This window comes from Lampetra planeri, chromosome 41, assembly GCF_965212315.1.
Source record: "Lampetra planeri chromosome 41, kcLamPlan1.2.h2, whole genome shotgun sequence".
Classification (NCBI taxonomy): Eukaryota; Metazoa; Chordata; class Hyperoartia; order Petromyzontiformes; family Petromyzontidae; genus Lampetra; species Lampetra planeri.
Genome location: NC_136147.1, coordinates 6,024,315 through 6,037,430, shown reverse-complemented (window position 1 = coordinate 6,037,430; position 13,116 = coordinate 6,024,315). Strand labels below are relative to the sequence as shown.

Genomic DNA, 13,116 nt, shown 5'->3' with positions numbered 1-13,116 from the left:
AACCATCACGCCACTGCCGTTAACCATCACACCACTGCTGTTAACCATCACGCCACTGCTGTTAACCATCACGCCACTGCTGTTAACCATCACGCCACTGCCGTTAACCATCACACCACTGCTGTTAACCATCACGCCACTGCTGTTAACCATCACGTCACTGCTGTTAACCATCACGCCACAAGCGGCTGAAGTATCCCCTCCCCCCCCGGCTGAGAAGAAAATGTAATATGACAATATAGAGAGGAGCCTTAATGAGCTGGAATCTATGAGATCCTAACAGTGCATCCCCATTTGCATCCCTCATTACCGAGTGGCGCAGATAGCGATGCTCGGTGGGATTATAATATATTCGTGTGTGCGCGCGTACAAACGCACCCCCTGACCATGTTGGCAATATCGACATGGGCGAGTTACGGTCGGTCATTTACAGCGATACAACTCCGCTGCTCCTGAGGACGGTCGTCTGGCTTGACCACCTGGACGCGAGATTATCGTCGTTGCTCTGCATCTATATGATCAGACGTACAAAATCCGAAGTCATTTATCGCGTTGCGCCAAGTCATTGCCCTTCAGAGTTGGGTTTTTTTTGTTGTTTACTTCACGGGAATGAGGAAGGGGACAAGAGAGAGCCTTGCGCGATGGCACAGGTTGCATTACACGCCCGACTCGTTGGGTTACAAAGCAGAGGCGTGAAACGCTCGGATAAATGCAACTGCAGATGACGACACGCCATGCACAAATGTACGTGTATGTATGTTGAACTTCTTTCGCACCGTACGTAGACAACCATGGTAATATCGGAGGTGCGAGGGAAAGACAGGAAACAGTTCGAAATAAATTAGTTTTCAATCCGGATTTAAAAGTGCAGCGGCTTCCTAACACCGCACTGGGCATGGGCTCCGACTTTACTTTCCACGTTACAATTTGGCCACCGCCATTTCGACATCACGCACAGGGCAAACTAAGCGCAGAGTCAAGGAGGTCAAGGTGGACAAACAGTCGGTGCCCGCACGTAATCATCACGTGACGGACGCTGCAGTGAAATACCAAAGGGCATGGGGCGGTTTTTCCCCCCCCCCCTCCATTTTGCGAATGATCAATATTTAAAAAGGTGTGAACGTTGGATTTAGGTTGCTTTGAAAATAAGTCTGGTTTTTGGGTTAACGGTTAAAATTTGTTTGTCGCTGGGAAACACCAAGCAGAAATGACACCTGAAAAGGAGAATCGTACTTCAGTAATTGAAAGTGTGCACATTAAAAATGGGCAAACAATTGATGGAAAATTTGAACTCATAAAAAATTGCTCTTTCACCCCCCCACCACCACCCCACACAAAAATGCGATGGATTTGTGTGCAAATTTTAAACGATAGAAAAATTATGCTACAAAGAGTTTCATAATGGCCCCACTTAAGGACATTACACGCTCGGATAATTAAAGGGAGAAAATTGTGGAACATTAACCGCGCTCACGGCAAGGTCACCTACCTCTTGCAAAGGCGGCCAAATTAAATTCGCACCAAATACGCACGTCCCCACAACCTTATCTCGCGCGCACACACACACACAGCACTCAATCAAAAATGTGCAATCCACCCAACTCGGCTCAAAACAATATTACAGAAGTAAACTAACAACAACTCTGCACTCGTAAAATAGGGAACACGGTTTTGTTAAAAATGTATTACTTTTCAACAGTCCTCCTCTTGCTGATAACCCAACTCAATTGTCCACTAAGCCACAACTTGATTTGATTGGCTCTGTCACTGGGTAGTGGAGGGCTCTAGTTAAAAAGTCACAATACACTGTACGACGAAACGTAATATTTGCTGTGAAAGCATACGTAGAAAAATGTGTACAATTTGGATTAACCGCATACGTTTTTCACGGTTGTGCCATACAGCTCTTCTTTTAGCGATGTTGTTTACGGGTGCCACGGTGGTGAGATGTTAACTACCTCGCCTGGTATACAAGAGTTCATGGGTTCGATCCCAATACCTTTACAATTGGAGTTTGCATGTTCTCCCTGTGGTCGCGTGGATTTTCTCCGGGTCCTCCGGGTTTTCCCCCCTCCACAATTAGAATCACGCTGCTATTAATTTCCACGTGAAACGCCACTTTGTTAAGCTATCATTTGTGGCCAGGTCACTTCTGAAAAAAAACTAATATAGCTCTCAGTGGGCCTTACCTGGTAAAATAAATATCGTATTAGTTTTAATAGTCTAGTCGTTATTCGGGTCGTACCAACGCATGTTGTTCGGCAACATGATGTCAGACGTTCCGCTCCACGTGGCTGGCAGATTCTTACGGAAACTGAATCGAGAAGCTCAATTATGCACTTTTGTGTACAAAATACACTAATGATTATTTGTTATTTATCTGGGATGGGCAGATATGTGAAGGAGAGTCTCCTTCATATATTTACGAAACAAGTTGATGCTTATGATGATCTCAAGGTGTTCTTCACCGCTGGTATAAACACCGCTGCCAAAAACACCCTCACGTTGTCTCCAAAGCCACTCAACGTGCGTGTGTTTATTGAACAGAAAAAAAGCTTGTCATGTCTGTTTCTGTAAACAACGAAGGTTCAACTCTGCACTATTAACTATTTACAGGTGAAGGTTAAAGTTGCAGCCCTGAATTTTTATTTTTTAGTGTAACCAGGTTTCTGTAACTAGGGCCCCATCGAAAATGAGAATTTAAAATCGCCCAGTGGGTTTCACCTTTGCCACGTCACACAACGAACACTGCACGGGATGGAAGCCGTCTCAGCTGGCAGATGCAATGACGTACAGAGGAGAGAGAGAGAGATAAAAGTGGAGAGGGGTCACTGCGAGGAGATATTGGTGAAGGCAAAGGTCATGCTGCAGTGGCCCAAAAGCCCAGAGGACGAGGCAGGCCACGACTCACATGAGAGGCGGTTGATATTCAAACTGGTCCTGGCCCTCGCCTTTGACCAGTTTGGTGAAGTATGGTTAAAGAACCCGCACATCTGACACTGTGCGGGGGGGGCGGGGGAACCATTCGTTCGGCAGTGTATTAACAAAGAGGTTGTAATGTCAATTATTATCGATCACTGTACAAGCAGAGCTGAATATCTCCCCTGATATTTTCTGGAACGTTTTTCTAGGCCGCCTTTGAGTGGAATTATCCGTGCAAGGCACTACCACTCGAGTGCAAAGTACACCTGTCCATAATAAACCTATGTTATTGGACCCAAAATTCTTATGAAGAGATTCTAGATTTGAAGCTTTCGTGACTGCAAGGATTCATATTCTTAGGTTTTTTCGGTAAAGTCACGTAGGTAAAACATTCAAATTAATGAAAGTAAAATAAAATAAATATCACGACACTTTGGAGGCAACGCATGCCTCCGTCATCAGGTGGGACCGTCACAGCCAGATTTGCTGCATATAAAAAGAGGCTTTTATATGTATGTAAAATCAGGACGAAACACGGCAAGATGGATGTGATGTGTCATAATAATTATCTGGAACAGCTTTCTGGATTGTTCCGGCTGAATTGGAGCCCTCTGTGGCTGGCAGCCGTTCGAGGGGGCTTCCTCCCAACATCGTCCGAGTCACGGGACCTACGACGCGGAGCAGTTAAGGTTGTCAAGCGAGCAGTTGAGGCTTCCTCGGATTGCTCAACGTTAAGAGTGGTGACCACCACATGACTTGTTTTGATGCGAGAGTTAATCATTGGATGTAACAATTGACCACGTGCGCTTTGTTCGGCCCGTCACGACACGGGGTTCGCCGACTGCAGAATCGTTTCGTCGCCTCATTCAGTAATGGACTGGGCGTGCAAATCAGCCTCGTGGTGAAAATTCCACATTCCCATGGCAGGGTCAGTCTGTCCACAGGGCAAAGCCCGTTGTACATTTTTTTGTCACAGAACCCCAGGAAAATGAGTGGCCCAGTGAATCCTCCCAACGGGAATTGAGTCTCACTGCTTTCGAATTGAGGGCTGAGCCCTCAAAGCGCGGTGCGACGATTCAGCCGAATATTTACACAACAACCCGATAAGCGGTGGCACAGCAACGGCGAGTGTGCAGGGAGTACAGCTGCACCAGGACCCACGGGCCACAGGGGTGGAGGGGGGGTGCAGGCACCGCAGTATGAAGAGGGAGGAAAACTGGACAGGGGGGAAGGGGGGGGCTCCCATAATTCCCTGTACCAGTGTCCGTGTAAACCATGGTACACCACTGCCTTTGTGTATTAAAAAAATGGCAATAACTAACTGTTTTACGCATTACGCTTGTCCTTCCCCCGCACCTCCGATTAGTACGGTTGGCTACGTATAGTGCGAAATAATGTAAACATACATACATAGTGCAACTTAAAATGTTTAAGTATGTAATGGAATTTAAAAATCAATGCGTGCCAACAAGAGGCAGGGGCTGAAATGGCCTCGTTAATGGATCACGTGTGCGGCACCCAACCTATTCTGTAAGAACATTTACAAAGTTAGAAAAGGCTGAAAGAGCTGCACACACGCTTGGTAGCATGAACATTGCATCGTTCCCATCTCACCTCCTCGGAACCGTAACGTGTTCACCGTGGCATCGCCTCGTTTCGGGATACACGAGGGTCAGTAGCGTAACGACCGTGGAGCACAAATGGGGTGCCTTGTGGCTAAAGTTACGAGTTGGGGACCCCTTGACAACCACCATGAGATTTGTTTTCAACAAGAGTGTAAAAAGAACAAAAATTTGTTTAAAACAGAGCACCCCTACAGCATAAAATATTCGAGACCGCGAACGTAACGATTACACAATGCAGCCGAGGTTCGGCCGTTGGAGACAAATCGCATGTTGGGACTCCACCTGACGGATTGCCGCACCCCCTGAGCTGATAATGTCGTTCCTACGCCACTGACAAGGCTCCAGCGAGGGTTCATAGTGCTGGACAACTCCTCCTCTGTGACTATTCCTCCGGCTCTCAATTTAGGTGCTATTGAAGACCACTCGAAACTTTTTGCTTCAAAAAAGGAAACCTCGCTATACAAGGGATACGTTTGCCAACATTTCAAACACGCAGTTCACACTGCCGTTTATGTGCGTGGTGGCGGAAATATGTGCAGGAGCTAAACGTCACAAGCGCTTCAGGAGAGAGATTGTGTGGTTTTCCTGTTCCTCTGTTGAAAGAGCGCAGATTTGCACGATAGCGGGTTTCGTTCTAAGTATTATATTTATTTAATGGTTGATACCTTTATTTACGCCAAGTATGTTTTGCTAATGATCAATGCCTTATATTCCGTAGCAGGATCATTTCACAAAATGTATGTTAAATCAAGATGAAAATGTATGTTACTTAAAAAAAAAATCAGAAACATTTTACAGATTTCAGTTTTAAAATCATTGACCTGTTCACAATGCTGCTTGTTGAACAAATACAGTGTAAGCGACAGTGTTGGCAGTATTGCTCAAGCGAAACCACAAACACACCCGCTTGATTTTTGCATTGGGCACGCCGGTAGAGAGATGTTAACAACCTCGCCTGGTACGCAGGAGGTCACAGGTTCGATTCCGACCCCGACGCCTGCTGTATATTTGGAGATTGCATGTTCTCCCCGTGGTCGGGTCGATTTTTCTCCGGGTCTTCCGGTTTTTCCCTCCACATTTATAATCATACATTTCCACGTGATAAGCCACTTCGTTAAGGTACCATTTGTGGCCAGGTCGCTTTTGAAAGAGAGCTAGATAGTTCAATGAGCCTTACCTGCTAAAATTAAAAGTTTAAGAGTTATCGGAGTATACGTAGTTACAAAGAATTCATATACGAAATGGATGTAGAGAAGCCAAAATTGTGAAATTAAAGGACATTTACTTGATTATGTTTACAAAAAGGGGAAAAAACGACAGATCCGTGAGCCCTTCATGGCTCAAATATAATATAACTTGTTCACAAGGCTTATTGGGAATATAATTTGTATACAATTAGAGGCTGGCCAAGGTTTATCTACGACATTTATATTATGATTCAGGTTCTGGAAATGACCCATTATACTCGATTAACATTGTGCCTGGCCTTTGTGGAGCGTGAAAAGCTATTCTCGACTCGATGGAAGTTAATGCAGTCATCCAAGCTCCCACAAATTGGGAGGTGTAACTGAAGTATATTTACAAGTAATACAATATATTTACAAAAATGAAACGGGCGGAAATAAGATCACATGATCACATAAAGGTGCCAACGTACGTGGCGGACACACTTTGGCCAAGGTTATTCGCAGGAAAACTGGAAGTTTTTTCCGAAAATATAATCGGATACACAACGGTAGAAACGTCCAATGAACATGTGACCTGCAGGGGAGGTTAGGAGAATTGAATCAAGGAAGGCTGCAAAGCTGGGCTCAGGATAACCACGAACAAAACAACTGTCACGCACAACACGTTCGCTTAACAATCGAAGACGTCCGTCCGATATGAAAATGCATTAGATCGGCATCGCCTTATACAACATCCTGTGAACCAAGTAGCAAATTAAGGCGGGCAATGCAGAAGTCACAACGAGAATTGGATGAGAGACAGTCGGCCGTTTAAATCAGGAAGAACAAGATGAAGAGCCTGCGATGGGCTTTGACATCGACGAAGGATTGAAACCGCAAAGGGGTTATCCACACAACAAACTGATGCATTGGAAACCGACAAATGGAAAACGAAAAAGAGAAGAACCTCGGAATAGATGTGAAGGTGGGGAGGCATGGTTGCACGATGGGGCGGAAAAAGTTCGTAAGGGGTAGACGGAATAAGCGTAGACAACATAAATTACGCTGACAAACAGGCTGGGCTAGTTGCCTGGCGGCAAAACGAGCCAGTCGATTTTTTTTTTACACTCGCTCAAGAACTGGGTCGCCGAGATTCACACAGTGTGTCATCATCGTCCTTTTCTCGGTGAAAATGTGCCCATCACGTATCACCAAAGGAGCACATTGCAACAACCCCCATACGTTCGTTTGAATCCCACGCGTTAAAAGCTTTTGAATGCCTTTAAGACAACATTGCAGGAAGGCACAAAGACAACGATCTCCCGTCGAGGCTACACGGATTGTTGATGGAAGCGTTGTGAAGCCCTTTACGCCACACGGTAGGGGGGGGGAGTGGTTAAAGACGCCACTGCGCTCGTGGCAAGATGTTAACTACCTCGCCTAGTTTACAGGAGGTCGTCGGTTCGATTCGCCACCCTGATTCCATGTAGATTTGGAGTTTGCGTGTTCTTTCTCTCCACGTGGACGCGTGGATTTTTCTCCGAGTCCTCATTTAGAATCAACATCACGCGTTCAGATTATTAGGCGACAGCTATATAGCTCCACATTACAAGCCACTTCGTTGAGTTATCTTTTGTGGCCAGATCGAGTTATAAAAAGAGCTTTATAGCCCAGTTGCACCTTACCTGGTAAAAGAAAAAAATATATATTCTGACCAGCGCTTGACGTTCTCATAGTGCATCATTGACGGTACTCGTTTAAGGCCGAGCCGACCTAGGTGGCCGCGCAGGACCGGTTCAGATACCACTCGGCACTCACGTCGTGAACCGTGGTCTGCAACAGGGTACGCGGCGCGCACCGCACGAAATACCGCGCACACAAACGCCGGGACACAAAACGGACCTCTCACCGACAACAACAACAACAACAACAAAATGCAACACGAACCCATCTTCTCACACAAGGGCGTGTGCTGCGTGTGCTGCCTACCTGGTGAGAATTCCCTTCGAGATTCGCAACAGTCGTCCCGTTTAAGGTCCGGGACGAAGTCGATTTCAGTGGCCGTGAAGACGACTCCACGTAGAGAAGAGCTCACTTCAACTTCCACCCGCCCTCGCTTATGTACGTGGCAACCCACCCACCTGGTCCTCTGGACGGCCTTCCTTCAACCACACCTTCATATCCTACCTGCCCTGCACCCCCACCTCCCTCTCCTCCCTCTCTCCTCCCTCCATATCCCGTCCTGTCACCCGACCCCCCCCTCCCTCCTCCATCCATCTGTGGCAGAGCCGCTTACCCCCCCCTCCCACGTCTCCCCCCCCCCATCCCACGTCTCCCCACCCCACGTCCCCCCTCCCACGTCTCCCCCCCCACCCCACGTCACCCCCACCCCTCCACGTCTCCCATCCCACGTCTCCCCTCCCACGTCTCCCCCCCCACCCCACGTCTCCCCCCACCCCACGTCTCCCCCCCCCCCTCCCACGTCTCTCCCCCACCCCACGTCTCCCCTCCCACGTCTCCCCCCCACCCCACGTCTCCCCCCACCCCACGTCTCCCCTCCACGTCTCCCCCCCACCCCACGTCCCCCCTCCCACGTCTCTCCCCCACCCCACGTCCCCCCCACCCCACGTCTCCCCACCCCACGTCTCTCCTCCCACGTCTCCCCCCCACCCCACGTCCCCCCCCCCCCTCCACGTCTCCCCTCCACCCCACGTCTCCCCCCACCCCACGTCTCCCCCCACCCCACGTCTCCCCCCACCCCACGTCTCCCCTCCACCCCACGTCTCCCCCCACCCCACGTCCCCCCCCCCCTCCACGTCTCCCCTCCACCCCACGTCTCCCCCCACCCCACGTCTCCCCCCACCCCACGTCTCCCCCCACCCCACGTCCCCCCCCCCTCCACGTCTCCCCTCCACCCCACGTCCCCCCCCACCCCACGTCTCCCCCCACCCCACGTCTCCCCCCACCCCACGTCCCCCCACCCCACGTCTCCCCCCACCCCACGTCCCCCCCCCCCCTCCACGTCTCCCCTCCACCCCACGTCCCCCCCCCCCCCCTCCACGTCTCCCCTCCACCCCACGTCTCCCCCCACCCCACGTCTCCCCCCACCCCACGTCTCCCCCCACCCCACGTCCCCCCACCCCACGTCTCCCCCCATCCCACGTCCCCCCCCCCCCTCCACGTCTCCCCTCCACCCCACGTCTCCCCCCACCCCACGTCTCCCCCCACCCCACGTCTCCCCCCCACCCCACGTCCCCCCACCCCAGGTCTCTCCACCCCACGTCTCTCCCTCACCTCCACCACGCCATCAATCCTTTATTGGATGGATTATTAAATCCATCTGTGCGGCGTTTCGTATGTCTACAACTGCCACTCCCTCGCTCTCGTCCCTCCCTCTCTCTTCTTTCTCCTAACCACCGCTCACCCACCTCCATCCATTCTTGAATTAATTCTTAAATCCATCTGTGCGGAGTATTGTGACATTCTCATGCGTGGTGGGGTTTCTCCGGTTCCTGCGTTTTACAACCACACCGATTAAGAATTCGTGATTTAAAAACCCATGTAAATTGTATACAAATGTATGTTTTTCATATAACCAAATCACTATATTATAATGTTCGTACGGTATGTGTGTGGAACTTCTTTCGTACGTAGCCAACTGCGCTCATCGGGGGTGCGGGAACTGCATCTTTGGGGCCGTCCATAAATGACGTCACGCGATTTTGGACGATTTTGACCCCCCCCCCCGAGTCACACGGCGTCACAAAAAGTCAGACCCCCCTTTAAATATTACGTCACAAAGCTCTGCCGCCCCCCCAAAAAAATAAAGCATGCTTCAAATCGCTTTAAACTATTGTCATTGTAGTGCGTATTTAATGTGGCGCTGCACCTGATGTTGTAGGAGAAAACATTTATTAAAAGTCTATTTAATTAAGTAGAACGTGTTGTCTATATTTATTTAAAGTTGCGCATTTTGATGTGACGTCACATTTCTCAAACCTCCTCCTCCCTCGTCACACATCGTCACAAATGTCTGACCCCCCCCCCCCTAGGTGCGTGACGTCATTTATGGACGGCCCCTTTCCTTCACAGTAAAACCGATGCCTCTAAAACATACGGCGCGAGTTCTCGGAGCAATCTCGTCCTCCAGCCATAGTAACGTGGAATTTCCAACACTTGTTCATGGCCGGTCGTCTGACCCCCCCCCCCCCCAGCTTCCACTAAAGAGGCGACAGACGTTCCGGCTGAGCTCTTTTTGAGTAAACAGCGACATCAGCTGGACGGGAAAAAATTCACCCGTAAAAAACAAAGTTTTTCACTATAAATCCTTTATATGCGTGTTCAATGGGCCACAACCCAGCCCACATTGGTCTTTGAAACGGGCGGCTAGAGTCCTTTCGTCCTCTGGCTTGAGATGGCTGCCACCTATGGGTCAGATGATTGCCTGCCACCATTAAGCAATTGGTAATTAAATATAATTTTTTATTTCCTAAAAAGTGTACAATTTTGGGAAAAAAATTTTCACGAAAATAAATTGTCAGGCACAACGAGTCTGTGTGCAAAATGTCAGCTCGATTGGATCACGGGAAGTGGGTTAAAAAACGACCGAAAGATTTGCACGGTCGTAAGCGCGCAAGCAAGCAAGCAAGTGAACTTAATATAAAGGATTTAAAAATATGAAGCGTTCTATTACGCGTGGGCGACTTGCACGGGGATTCCTGTATCTTCTGGAAGTTGTGAGGGCGTTGGCTGCCGCTGCAGATAAGTTAACCGTCACCAATCAGGGTTGATAGTCGGTTCAAGAATCGATTTTTTAAAATACGGTATTCCGTTTTGCGACGCGAATTTTAAGGACACTTTCGCCGGCGTTGGGGCCGTCCATAAATGACGTCACGCACCTGGGGGAGGGGGGGGGTTAGACATTTGTGACGATGTGTGACGAGGGGGGGGGGGTTCCAGAAATGTGACGTCACATCAAAATGCGCAACTTTCAATAAATATAGACAACACGTTCTACTTAATCAAATAGACTTTTTAATAGATGTTTTCTCCTACAACATCAGAGTGCAGCGCCACATTAAATACGCACTACAATGACAATAGCTTAAAGCGATTTGAAGCATGTTTTATTTTTTTGGGGAGGGGGGGGCAGAGCTTTGTGACGTCATATTTGAGGGGGGGGTCTGACTTTTTGTGACGCCGTGTGACGAAGGGGGGGGGGGGTCCAAAATCGTCCAAAATCGCGTGACGTCATTTATGGACGGCCCCGTTTCACCTGCCAAGCCGAGAGACCGAATAAGACATTGATGCTCGAATCAATGGAGCCCTGCGGCCATAACGTGGCCCTAAACCATGAATGAGCCAGTGTCCAGCTCTATGCTTTACACGGTGGTACTAAAATGCTTTATTGCCCGTTACAGCGTGTGCTAATACATTCCATAAAAAATTAAATCACGTCCAATTGTTACAATGTTTTGAGAATAAAACAACGACGTCATTTTATTGGTACGATTTTAAGGACTCATTAAAGGACGTCAATAGGCGAATAATATATCAGGACGTGTACTTGATACAATGCTGGTACCACAGGCAGAACATATTCTAGTGGGGGCAAAGTCCCGATGGACACGAGGTCTACGGGATAGCCGACGCAGCGTTCATAAAACCACTTCGCTTCTTCTGCTGTCGTTTGGCTGCTGATGTAGATGGAGAGCAACGATTGCAATTTCACATCCAGGTGGCCAAGGCAGACAATCGCGCCAGAAGCACCGGACTTTATCGCTGTGATGTCTCCTTCGCAGAGGTCGCAACCGGGTACCCGATACCCGTACCCTACCCGATACCCGGCTACCCGTACCCGGCCAGGTACGGGTACGGGTACCCGTTTGCCACCCTGGTGCGGCCGGGTACGGGTAGGCCGTGAGTCACTGGTGAGTAACCGTTTGTCACTCATTTCGGGTAGGGTACGGGTAGGGAACGGGTACCCGTACCCGGCCAGGTACAGGTACGGGTACCCATTTGCGACCCTGGTGCGGCTGGGTACGGGTAAGGAATCAAAACCCGTTTGCGACCTCTGTTCCTTCGTATGTTTGTGGATCTGGCATTGATTGCGTCGTTATACGTTGTTACGGTCCGTTCTGGATGATCACAGTCGCACACCAATGTAAAGTTTTTTCACTTTCCATTTGTGCATCAGGTATCCGCATCTGCTGCCATGGTTTGTGCAGTGGATTCGGTTTATGGCGGGCCATGAGCTTCGTGGTAGATCAAAAACAATGGATTTTCTGCGTTGGGTCTTTCACAACAAGGCGGTGTTTTGTTTGCGAGTTCTTTTTACACGCTTTCTTTTAACTCACTCGGTCTGTTGTTGTTGTCGTTGTATCCTCAAAACTTGTAACTCAAGTTTAACCCACTTTCCAATGTGGTATCGACAGCAAACTTGGTATACTTAGGTCATACTGATGACAATACTATATTCTATCATAGAAAATAAAAAATATATATTTTTTAAACATTATTTTCTTTATGTTATGTTTCGGCTTGGGTCTAATTGTCCACGCTCAAATGACGTTGGCTGTAATTGGCCACGGTCCCTTACGTTATGGCCAGCTTCGGGACCACTTCCTGGAGTCGTGGAGTTCTGCCATTACTACTACATTTCATAAAAGCGTGTTTTAAAAAGTTTGTTTTTAATATTACTTATTAACTCCACTTAGCTCTCCAAACTTCATTGGGGTTCAACTCGCATTTTTAAATCCTTTATGTTAAGTTCACTTGCTTGCTTGCTTACGACCGTGCAAATCTTTCGGTCGTTTTTTAACCCACTTCCCGTGATCCAATCGAGCTGACATTTTGCACACACTGGTTGTGCTTGACAATTAATTTTCGTGAACATTTTTTTCCAAAATTTTACACTGTTTAGGGAATTTTTAAAAAAATATTTAATTACCAATTGCTTAATGCTGGCAGACAATCATCTGATCCATAGGTGGCAGCCATCTCAAGCCAGAGGACGAGAGGACTCTAGCCACCACGCATATAAAGGATTTAGAGTGAAAAACATTGTTTTTACGGGTTAATTTTTTCTAGATTTACACGACTTACCAGAGGGTTGCAGCGTTGTGGCGAATGGGTCAACAGAGATTTGTAACAGCACGGGCAACCAATCGACTTGAGGGTTCCAGTAATACACCACATTGCAGTGTTCAGTTGGACATCAACAAGTCGAATGGTGACTACTTCTGATCCATACCGGTGCACAGTACTCGACTACAGAGGACACATGGACCATCGCTGATGTCCGCAGCAGTGAGGGTGCCGATGCTCCCCATCTTGTGCTTGCCAGTTTCTGGACCAGGTTCACCCATTTGGTCCTGGCAGCTACCTTTTTCAGGTGGTCGTGA

General features: G+C 48.5%; 1 protein-coding gene across 1 annotated transcript in view; it reads right to left on the bottom strand.

Annotated features, from left to right (window-relative positions):
* The window catches only part of UGT8 (UDP glycosyltransferase 8), a 54,635-nt gene extending 46,756 nt beyond the window's left edge, over positions 1-7,879 (bottom strand). Inside the window, exon 1 of the mRNA XM_078613417.1 lies at positions 7,703-7,879. The gene's annotated coding sequence lies outside the window, so the exon portion shown is untranslated. The remainder of the gene's footprint in view (positions 1-7,702) is intronic.
* Between the last annotated feature and the right edge of the window lie 5,237 nt (positions 7,880-13,116).